Genomic DNA, 10,904 nt, shown 5'->3' with positions numbered 1-10,904 from the left:
CACGTCTTGAGTCTGGGTATCTGTAGACACAACACCAGATTCACTGGGCTGGGAACTTGGAGACTGCAATGCTATATCACTGTGTTCCCCAATGCTTGTCGGTTCAATTACTGAAACAGAAAACAACATGACAAGTTAAAACACCGGACTGAAAGATGTAAAACAACTACAAGTGTTCACATAAAACAAGGGTTCAAACTCATATTGTTTGACTCCTGGGATCACTAAGCACAATATGTTGTCACTACTTGTCTGTGAGCAAGTGGCTAGGTTTCTTTGATACAGATAACTTGTTAATATTTTACTAGTGCTTTATCTATTTAAAAACATAACCTCAAATTTGATTTCTTCTGATAATTACATGTAATTACTTCAAGTTATCATTTTGGCCACTTTTAAACTAAAACACAGTCCGACAACTGATGGAAAGGCTAGGTTACCTCGTAAGGTAGTAGATGCTGGGTGTTGGGGAAAGGGGAGGAACTAATGTAACACTACAGACTGGGTAGGCACCAATGGAACCAATGAATGTATGCCTCAGGATGTGAAAGGAACTCACATAAATAGAATTTGAAGAATGTATTCTGTGAACTCTACAGTTGAAACATGTTCTGTGGATACTAGGTTCCAAAACTTCTAGTCCAGCTGGTGTTTCAGGTGACTTGAAGCACATGGACAATCATTCTCTATGTCTTAATGACTCTAATGGCAAGCAGATAATACTGTACAGCTATTACTGGGCATAACCGTCTTACTGAGGGATCCACAAGTCCATTCAAATCTGGAAACGAATAGCGCCCATAATGCCATGGACCTGCAGTAGTAGCTTGTTGTTTGTTTGGCAAACAATGATGGCAAAGCTTTCCTAGATATATTGTTCAAATCCTGATTGAATATGGCCCTGTTCACCTCTCCATAAGGAGATTCCAACAAGGCTGGCAATACAACAGATGAATTCTGGGAAAAGTATGAATATGAACAGTTTAATATCTCCTAACTGAAACGACTTCAAAACAGCACAGAAACTGATCATTATATTTCAACAGTTCCATGAAGGAAATTCCTGTCCTGTCAGATGAAGCAAGAAATCATGGGAATGCTGATGTTTCCATCTCCCCAAGAGCCAGATCTTCTCGACTGATTGTTGTTTCTGCCATTTAGTATCGTACTGCTTCAGAGGCACATCTGTACAGTCCAGAAGCCTGCATCTTGTTCAAGATAATTTCTTAATGGGAAGGTGAAGAAAAGAAAAGTTTAGGAATATGTCTGATGACTTCCATGAGAGGGGCACAGATTCAGCGATACCAGCCATTGATGTGTGAAGCTGGGTGGGGAGCATAATGACTTAATCAGTGTTCTTCTTCTTGTGTCTAGGAGAGAAAGGCAAACAGACCCTCCCAACCCATGAACACGACAGTTTGTCATCCTGAACTGTGCTTACATAAAGTGAAAGTTTGTGGTTTATATACAGGTAGAGATGAATAGTGTCCCACATTGTAATTAACCACTGGAGTATGTCAGGATGAACTGATAATTCAGTCAGTATAATTTTCCGTATTTTCCTCATTATGAGGTAGTCTGCTGGGGTGTTGAATTCCCCCAAATGTGGCAGGTTTCTAATCTGAAATTCATTAAGCCTCCTAAATGAAATAAAAGAAAAGTCTCCATTTCCAGACCTTGCGCCACCCTGCCTCTGCAGATAAGCATTTATTGTAGTGTCTTGCAACTAGAACTGATGATTGATGTAACTGATCTTTAACCAAGTTTTCAAATCCAGATATATGCCCTTCTCTTCCACTCAGTCTCATGGATGGTCCTGTTCTCCACTGACCGTCCATGTGCTTGTGCTTGCTGCATCTTCAAGAGATGATGTACTGGAACATGAGGGGGATGCCTCTCATAACATTTGGCTAGAGGAACCACTTAGTAGTTCAGATATACTAGACGTTTGGCAGGGGGCAGCAATGTCAAGATCGAGAGCTCTACAAGAGGTTAGCCAACACTGCAAAAGTCTTTAAAGCTAAGTTGGCAGCATCTAATTTAGGTCCTATTAAGGCCAGGACACATAACAGAAGTGTCACATCCTGTCTTCAATGTTTCTTGTAATCCATGGTCTGACGTCCCAATTCCAAAGGAGGAAACGTCCTCCCACTGGTCCCAAACAAGGTGCTATGTTGACATTCAGTGGTACTGAATCAAATTGATAAGTGGAATTCTGTTCAAGAGTAGGCTAGAGGGTTGTCAACACCTGTGGACATCTCTACCTACAACATCTCTTGTTAAAATGACAGCAGCAGGCTGTCTTTCTTCTAGTCAGTTCTGCAGCTTTAGTCCAACTAGGACCCCTCAAAAGGAGCATGCACATTGGCTACAACTCTCTGTGTCTGTCAAAGCCAATACAAAGTAACAAAGGAGTATTTTTCATCGGGGTCAGATTAAACAGTGTTGTCCCTGTAAGATGCTCCTCGAAGTTGACCATCTTTGAAGGTGTAAATCCCTTGTGAATGATGCGATAACCCAGTGCATGAGCTTTGTTGGATCTTGTAGATGTTGCTCAACCGGGATTGGAAGATAGGAGGTGATGTAGGCACTTTTGAAACAACCCCAACAAATCCAAGTGTCAGGCTGAGGGACCCTACAGCTAGCTACCTTGTGTCTCTTGTGATGGTGTGCAGTAGGCAGAGTACACTAGACACGCTCCCATTGCTTCACCATCCTCGTCCCAAAGATAACAAATGGTTTTCCATCCTACTGTAGACCACTACAAAGGTGAAAGTTTTTCTTTCAGCAATTTACTCTTCTTGCCTGCAGGTTTTCAAGACATAAAAGTGCATCCATTAATGTTTTATACTCGGTATGTAAAAGAAAATGAGAAAGATACTAGGGGTAACTTTTGAGAGGGAAACATCTATATTGCTATAGCGATAGTCTATTGCAACATACTATTGCGACCAACTATTACAATACTATTGCAATAGTTTTTTTCTCCTTGATTTGTCTCATTTGAAGTCATTTCCCAAATTAATGTATAGTTTATATGAAATAAAAACAAGTTGAAGTAGTTTCAGTCTCTTTTAATAACTGATAAGAAACTTGAAACACAGATAAAGTGAACAGTTAAAACATAACAGGGGCGGATAACTCTAAATCAAAGAGAACAAATCTGGTACTTCCTGTATTTTGTGCTGCGCATTTATCAACGGAAGTCAATGACTAAACTATCAATAGTCACTATCAATGCATCGACAGTTTTTTGTTTCAACCATCAATTAATTGCTATCAGAGACTCAACAATTGCAATCCATCGATAGTTTGATGCATCGTTACAGCCCTAAAAATACCATCTCAAATCTGTTGTACACAACACTTTCTTAGACCTGTAGCAAAGGGGAATCTCTGGCTTCAACAGTGCCACCTAGGAATCAGCAGCCAGGAGACGATTTGTTGGCATAATATAACCATATAAATCCAGGTCTGATGTGGTTAATGTTTTACAGATGATGTAATATGCAAGTGGATGTTCAGCGGGAGTAGAACCATAACCTGAGTTCCAAAAATTATTAATTGATTAATCACTGTTATTTTGTATAGTGGATGTGTCAAAAGTAAGTGTTTATGTATGTATGTTTACTAAAGCTGATGGCATACACAAACATCTTGGCATAAAGTGTACTTAGGGACCGTTCATAATTTATGGCAAGGGGGTTGATGATGATTTTTATGGAGAAGCATGTACAATGTGAATGACCCCTCCTAAAACAATGTCAAAATTGGTGACACACCCCAACCCCCTGCATGTCATGTACAAAATCAATGACACCCCACTCCCCTTCCCATAATTTCTAAGCAAACTATTTTAAACATACTTTTATGTACAAAACTGCTGACCCCCCTAGTACGTGTGTAAAAAATTGCTGACCCCCTAGCTCCTCAGAACAAAATGGGTGACCCCGCCTTGAAATCATCACCACCACCCTAGCCATAACTTATGAATGGTCCCTTACTGTGATTGTTCAGCTCAATGTTAATGTAAGCTATCTGAGCGAACTAATCACACTTTCGGCCTATGTGAAACACTTGACACAAATTTACAAGACCAGCCTAGAAACAGACATGAGTTAAAATAGCGTGAATTGCTATATATACTTTACAATTTCAGATTGTTAAAGGCACATGGCATTAAACATGTTTCTCTGTCAGCTGCAGGCGTAACAGATAATTGTTCTTCTGTGTAGATATTGTCGGGAACATTCCCCGAGCAAGGTAACAGCCAAATATTGCACACATAATTTATGTTGGCTGTAATTTACAATTTTTACATTTTGTTTTCATTCACTGTTGTGGCATGAAAAAGAATCAACTAATCCATGCATACAAATTTTGTCACTTTACTTAAGGGCAGCATTTTTATTTTCTGTTTCTCATCGCCCCAACCGACCCTAATTTTATTGCCAACCCCCCAAAAATTATTTTTTCATTCTAACACCGCCAACTTGAACCTAGAACGTATCATCTCATCATAAGAACACCTACAAAAAATCAGGCTGTGGGGAAAGGTCTTCTCAAGCTCCATAAAAAGGCAACACTGACTGTAACATATACAAACTATTTGATTGATAACCAATGTTCAGGCAGTTTGAGTTACAAGTCCAAATAGTTTAAATGAAATTGACAAAATATCATGCAAGCGACTTATCAAATCTTACCAATACTAATATTACCGATAATGATATTAATTCCATGAAAAGAATGAAATTTTCTCTTTGTTGATCAATGTGAGGAAACAACCTTTTACTCCCAAATGTAGTCACATTATGAACCAGTAGAGATCTCTGGGATATCATTTGGGTATGCCCAGGAAAAACACAAAACGAAAGACAAGAAGAAGGCCTGGCGAATTGTTGGAGATCAGTGCCCCTTTAAGGTGATGGTCTTCAGGTATCTTAGAAATGCCAAAACCATGACAGTATCCTACAGAATATTTTCCAAGAATACGTCTCCACCCATCTGTATTTGGAGTACAATTTTTCTATATTTAAGTGTGTATTTAAGAGAATATGTTAGAATTTACAATGAAAAAATACTTAATCATGCGCTGATATCTCAGGGAAAATATATTCTTTTTATGTAGACACACACTGTTGGACTGTGAGGACACCTACAGTGAGGAGAATATCTGTGGTGAAAACTCTAGGGATTTTATGTGTGATTCAGCCAGTCAACAGGGGGACTGGCAATATATGGTGCAACAGAGATTGTAAAGGAATTACTGGACTTACTGTTGATGCGTATATTTCGGCCGGCTGAGTTAGCAGGTGCTTTACTGTTGTGCTTTGAAGATGACAAAGCACATCCCATGTCAACATCAGCAACAGTTCACTGCAGCCATCACATTGTGCATCACCTGAAACTAGCAGGAAGATAACATTATGCAAGGTTTTACCTCCACTCACAAACATGGGGGTCCAGTGGACCACTACTTATTAGTTTTAAGGGTCCTTGCAGGCAATATGAGGGTCCTATGAAGTAACAATGTAGAGAACTGTATGTTGTGATAATTACTTTCATGTTTGGAATGGATCATTGATCACGTGGACTGATGGATGAAATGATGTAAGTAACTGTTCTGAAAGAAACAACCCAACACTTAGCGAAGTTATAGATGTGTTGTGGGTACAATGAATAATAGTGAATGAATGAGTGAGTTTAGTTTTACACCACACTCAGCAATATACCAGCAGTGGAAAGGGAATGATGTAACGGGACCGCAAAGAAAACATAATGATAAAATAAGAAGGAAAAGACCAAAAGGTGCACTTCCACTCAACATTTGAGTATATAGGGACACTCTTTGTTTGCACTGGGTTTTTTTCCTTCCCAGTCCCAGTAGTCCATCCAACCCCAAGACAGGTATACGAAAAAAAAAAAAACACCAGTAGGGATATAGAAAAAAAAATATGACAGGAACCAAGCTATCGCAGCGAAGCCTATGCCGAGATCCGATCGGGTCGTTTGTCCCTTCGGGAAGCAAAGAGGAACTACCACATATCGCAAGCCCGATACACGCGAATCCAGGCAGCTCTGAGAGAACTCCTGGAGAAGTGTCCCCACGCATTGCTTTCCGACCGAGAGAAACAAATTCTGGAGAAATTGGGACACACCTTCTACGAACGCTACCAGATCCCACGGCAGTTTCTGGAACTGTCTTTGCTGTACTTTTGCCAATTCGCAGAAGACGGCAAAATAGTGGATTTCGTCTACCTCTACCCACCCAACCAATTTCGCCCGGCAGCGGGCAAACTCCGCATCGTTCTCGCGGACGCTTGCTGCCGCCCAGCACTCAGAAGACACCACCGCCGCACCGACTGCCTGGCCACCATATCGGAACTCCCCGCTGTCTTCGAACAAGACAACTCTACGTGCAAATCGACCACTGCGTCGGCAGCAAGAAATGCGTTCTGTGGAAAACAAAGCGATAGAAGACTACACACCACAGGATAGACTTCCACTCAAGGTTCCGGGAGAAATCCTGATCCATTACTTTCTCTTAAACGTAGAGAATCTGTACGACGACGACTGCCTCTTCTGGTGCCTGCGCTACCAACGCCTCGTCGATGAATTGGCGGTCAATTGTCCATGCAGCTAGAGAGTCTTGTATCTTCCGACAGCTATCTGGACAAGCAGATCTGCCACGAGGACGGGGATGGCATACTATCCCCTTGCCCAACTACGGTGGGTCCAAGGATATGGAAGTGGCAACGAACACCGAAAAGCCTCAGAAATTCCGGAAGGAAACTGCATCTGCAAAAAGTTCGACGTAGTGAAATACGAAGGGAAGAACCGACTGTTGCTGCTACTAGATATGCCGTCGACAAGAGAAAAAACGATTCCGGTCTACAGCTACAAGATACGAGAAAAGATTCGAGACGCCGGCGGAATAGAACGCTTAACGGTTGGTGGGTGGACCGTTTCGGTGCAGGCTCGGCAAAATCTGCCACTCGCCCATATCGAAAAGGAAAGACGATCGAGAAGTCGAATTGCTGCTGCTCCCAGAGACCGAGCTGACAAGCGGTGGACGGGAAAGAAATGGAGCGCAACAAAAGAACAATGTTGCAGACATTGGATGGATCTGTCGACAGAGCCCAGCTCTAGGGCACAACACGACTTCTATAGTGCATATGGTGAGGGTCCATATGTTTTGGGGGCCGCTTCCGTGGTGTAGTGGTTAGAGCTTCCGCCCAGAGAGCTTAAGGTCGAAGAGATGGCGTGGGTTCGTTGGTCCCTCCTGGGGCGGGCATTAATCATACTAAAAGGACGTTAAAATATGGTACTTGGGTATCTCAGTGGTCTAGCACTATAAAACCAGCTTAAGTCTGGGCTAGTACAAGCAGCCACACATACACACGCATGCACGTCGTCATATGAGCGAAATATTCTCAAGCAAGACGTTAAACCCAATTTCACCTCACCTCACCTCACCATATGTTTTGGCGTTTCGTGGACCTGTCTGTGGACCGGTGTGTGGTGGGCCGGTGGTGGTGTGCTGCTGCTGTGCTTCCAGGTCTTGTAGACGACATTCCAGACAAACACGGCGACTATCGAAAGGAAGGTCCACTTTTGGGTCGATTCTAATGTCTGCAGCACCTTCTGGATATCCGGATGCGTCTCTACCTCAACCTCCTCCTCCTGGAGGAGTTCTTCGTCATCGTCCTGTCCAGCCTCGACAAGATGTCGACCAACAAATTCGTTGTTCGCTGCACACGAGCCGACGACGTCTTCGCGGTTTACTCCGCACGAGCCGACACCATCGTCGCTTTTTGCTCCGCACGAGCCTCAATCTTCCCCAGACGATAGCAGAAGTCCTGGACGGTCGACGGAGCTGTCTCGCTAGCAGGCAAGATAGTTGCCGGCGGTTCTGCGGCAGCAGGCAATACGGTTGTGCTGGATGTCGGAACTATCTTGCCGGCAGGCAAGAGGGTCGTCGAAGGCTCTGCAGCAGCAGCAGGCTCTCACCATAGCTCGTACAGCCTTGTGAACCCAATACCGAAGCGCTTTTTGACCTCGTTTGCTGGGAGCACACCGCGAAGGGAGTGTATTTCTTGAATCTGGTCCGAAGACAAATCTTTTCTTGGTGGCATGGTCGTTTTTTTTTTCCTGGGTATATATATTCCATACGTTCCATATGTCTATATGGATTTCCAATCCTCTACCATTTTTCCTGGGACTACTGCAGCTATATGGCGGCAGTCTGTAAATAATCGAGTCTGGACCAGACAATCCAGTGATCAACAGCATGAGCATGGATCTGCGCAATTGGGAACGGATGACATGTGTCAACCAAGTCAGTGAGCCTGACCACCCGATCCCGTTAGTCGCCTCTTATGACAAGCATAGTCACCTTTTGTGGCTAGCATGGGTTGCTGAAGACCTATTCTACCCTGGATCTTCACGGGTTCGCGATAAATGATATCGTGCATCCCTCTGGACGCAGTGAAATATTTTCCTGGGTCCATTCTCTACATTTGTGCATACTGGACACACATTTGTATGTTGTGTAAAACCCTGCTATGGTAATTATTTTCATCACCAAAACATGCAGATTAATGGGACGCCTGTAGAATTGCCCCAGCCTGACCACCTGACCACCCGATCCCGTTAGTCGCCTCTTACGACAAACATCGGTTACTGAGGATCAATTCTAACCCAGATCTTCACGAGTCTTCTTCAAACAAAAGTCGATCAATCGATTGTCCATGATGTAATGCAGTAAATCATGAAATTTATTTATCATTTTTTCTTTCAAGAACCATCTTAAAACGTATTAATTTTCATTACAAATTTAAATGTATTGTTATATTTCACAAAATACTGATGATAATTTGTTCTTTACAAACATAACACCTCCTGATATAGTTGCAAACACTGGCCTGTCAATCCACTCCCAGAACTTTCCTTGTTCCTGTTATCAAACCTTGCATTATTTGCAAATTTCAGTTACAGGAATAAAGAAAGAGTATATTAACCTCATGTACATGTTTGAAAACAAATGACAACAAATCGAAGCAATGACATTTCGGTCACAACTAAATGTTTAGGACACAATGCTTTTCGGAATAGCCTGACAAAGGTGTTTGGATGAGTCAATAAGAGTGCAAAAAAATGAAAACTTGATCATGGGAAATATCTATCAACAACAGGATTGGTGGACAGAATTTACTCTCCTTTGTGTGTGAAGATGATTCACACTGAACAGTTCTTTGTTGGACTTCCCTGCATGTTTCCTATAATGAAACACAACAGGAATTAGGCAGGTTATGGTGTTAGCTGTTCGGTAATACCCGACACTGCTCTACTTCTCAGAGATCACATTTCTTTTTCAACTGCATCCTAAGTCACTCGTGCCATGCCAGAAGTGTTTTAACAAATTCCAGAAAACAACCCTTGTAGGTTCAACCCTAATGAATGGAGGTTAGTTAGAAACACCTCTGATGAGGTCTGTGGTTCAAAACATATACTGGCTGCCGAACAGTTATCGCCATACTTTAGCGGTATTTACAAAATTATTCTGCGGTTAGTTAAATTAATGAAACAGAGTTAATTATGACACTTAATTAGCTAGTCACCAATGTGTCCAGTCCACATATCGTGTTTGCATATAACGCGTAGGAAGGGAATCATGGCAGTACAAATAGGTGTTTTCTCACACCCAACTGTACCTGTAATCATGGCAGTACAAACAGGTGTTTTGTCACAACTAACTGTAACAGTTAGATCTATCACCATTTCAGAATTTCTCATGTCATTCGTAAAATAACATATTTTATATCATAAAGTAATCTCAAATAATTGATTGTGTGACTAGTTGAGTGATTTTTATTACAGTAGATTGATGGGGAATGAAACAATGATTTTTTTTAACTTGAACTTGCTATAATATAGATCGTGTGACATCTCCACAACTAAGTTAAAAAATATTTATAGGGTTCATTATATAACTTTACCTTTAATTTTTCTCTGATGATACTTACAGTGAAGAATTTTCTTTTGCTGTCTTTTAAAAGTTTTACAGTTGTTAAATATCCTTGGGTATAAATATGCAAATTGTAATTGACCAGAAATGCGCACGTGTGATACTGATGTATTGGAATACCTGTTCTGCAGCCAGTAGCAGGATTCAGAAATGTACTGGCCCCAACTTTACTATAAACAGTTGCCAGTATACAACATATTTTTAGAAGAAAAAGATTATAAAATTAGAACTTCACTGAAGTGTTTGGTATTCTTGAGTCTCGAGATGTGAGACTTTCGTCTAAAACTCACTGATCATCATGAGATTGTGTGTGACAGAATTGTTACACATAATCAGTGACAGTTTCGCAATTCCTATTGCATACTTCTAACATGTAGTGTAGCCTATATCTGTATGTACCAGCTGTCATGTGTTCCAGCTCAACACTACCACTGTAACCTACTACTACAGTAGCTACATGTAGACTGTTTAGTGTAGAAACCTGAACGATACTATCATATTTACCAACACAAAGACTAGACCTTTAACACATCAAACCAAAAATAATTATAGCTTACGTAGTTGATACTTTCATCAGTCAACAGCGGTGACCATGACACCATCAACAAATACATTACACTTCCTCTTCCGGCTGCGAAAGGTAGTAAGCCGAAACGGCACTAGTCCCACAGAGTTTATTCTAGTTGGACCACAATGGCTCAATTTACGATTACATTGGGTCTCTTGTGCTGCTTGGTACAGAGACCATATCTCGATCTTTGCTTGGTATTGTCAGGAGCTTGATGCTGTGATAAAATGTGTTATTGTATGTTTCTTAGATATGAGTCGAGGATGGAGCCACGAGGCTTTGTGAGCCCGCCTGGGTCCCGATCTA

The 10,904-nt window shown here is 41.6% G+C and overlaps 1 long non-coding RNA gene across 1 annotated transcript; it reads right to left on the bottom strand.

Annotated features, from left to right (window-relative positions):
- LOC124290712 lies at positions 1 to 10,689 on the bottom strand. Its single transcript, XR_006902012.1, has 3 exons — positions 10,588 to 10,689; positions 5,280 to 5,410; positions 1 to 110 (listed from the first exon to the last, which is right to left on the bottom strand). It is a non-coding gene; the product is annotated as an uncharacterized LOC124290712 (long non-coding RNA).
- Positions 10,690 to 10,904: the final 215 nt, after the last annotated feature.

Source organism: Haliotis rubra, unplaced genomic scaffold, assembly GCF_003918875.1.
Source record: "Haliotis rubra isolate DU_JTF1 unplaced genomic scaffold, ASM391887v1 Scf471, whole genome shotgun sequence".
Classification (NCBI taxonomy): Eukaryota; Metazoa; Mollusca; class Gastropoda; order Lepetellida; family Haliotidae; genus Haliotis; species Haliotis rubra.
This window is presented reverse-complemented; position numbering and strand designations above follow the sequence as displayed.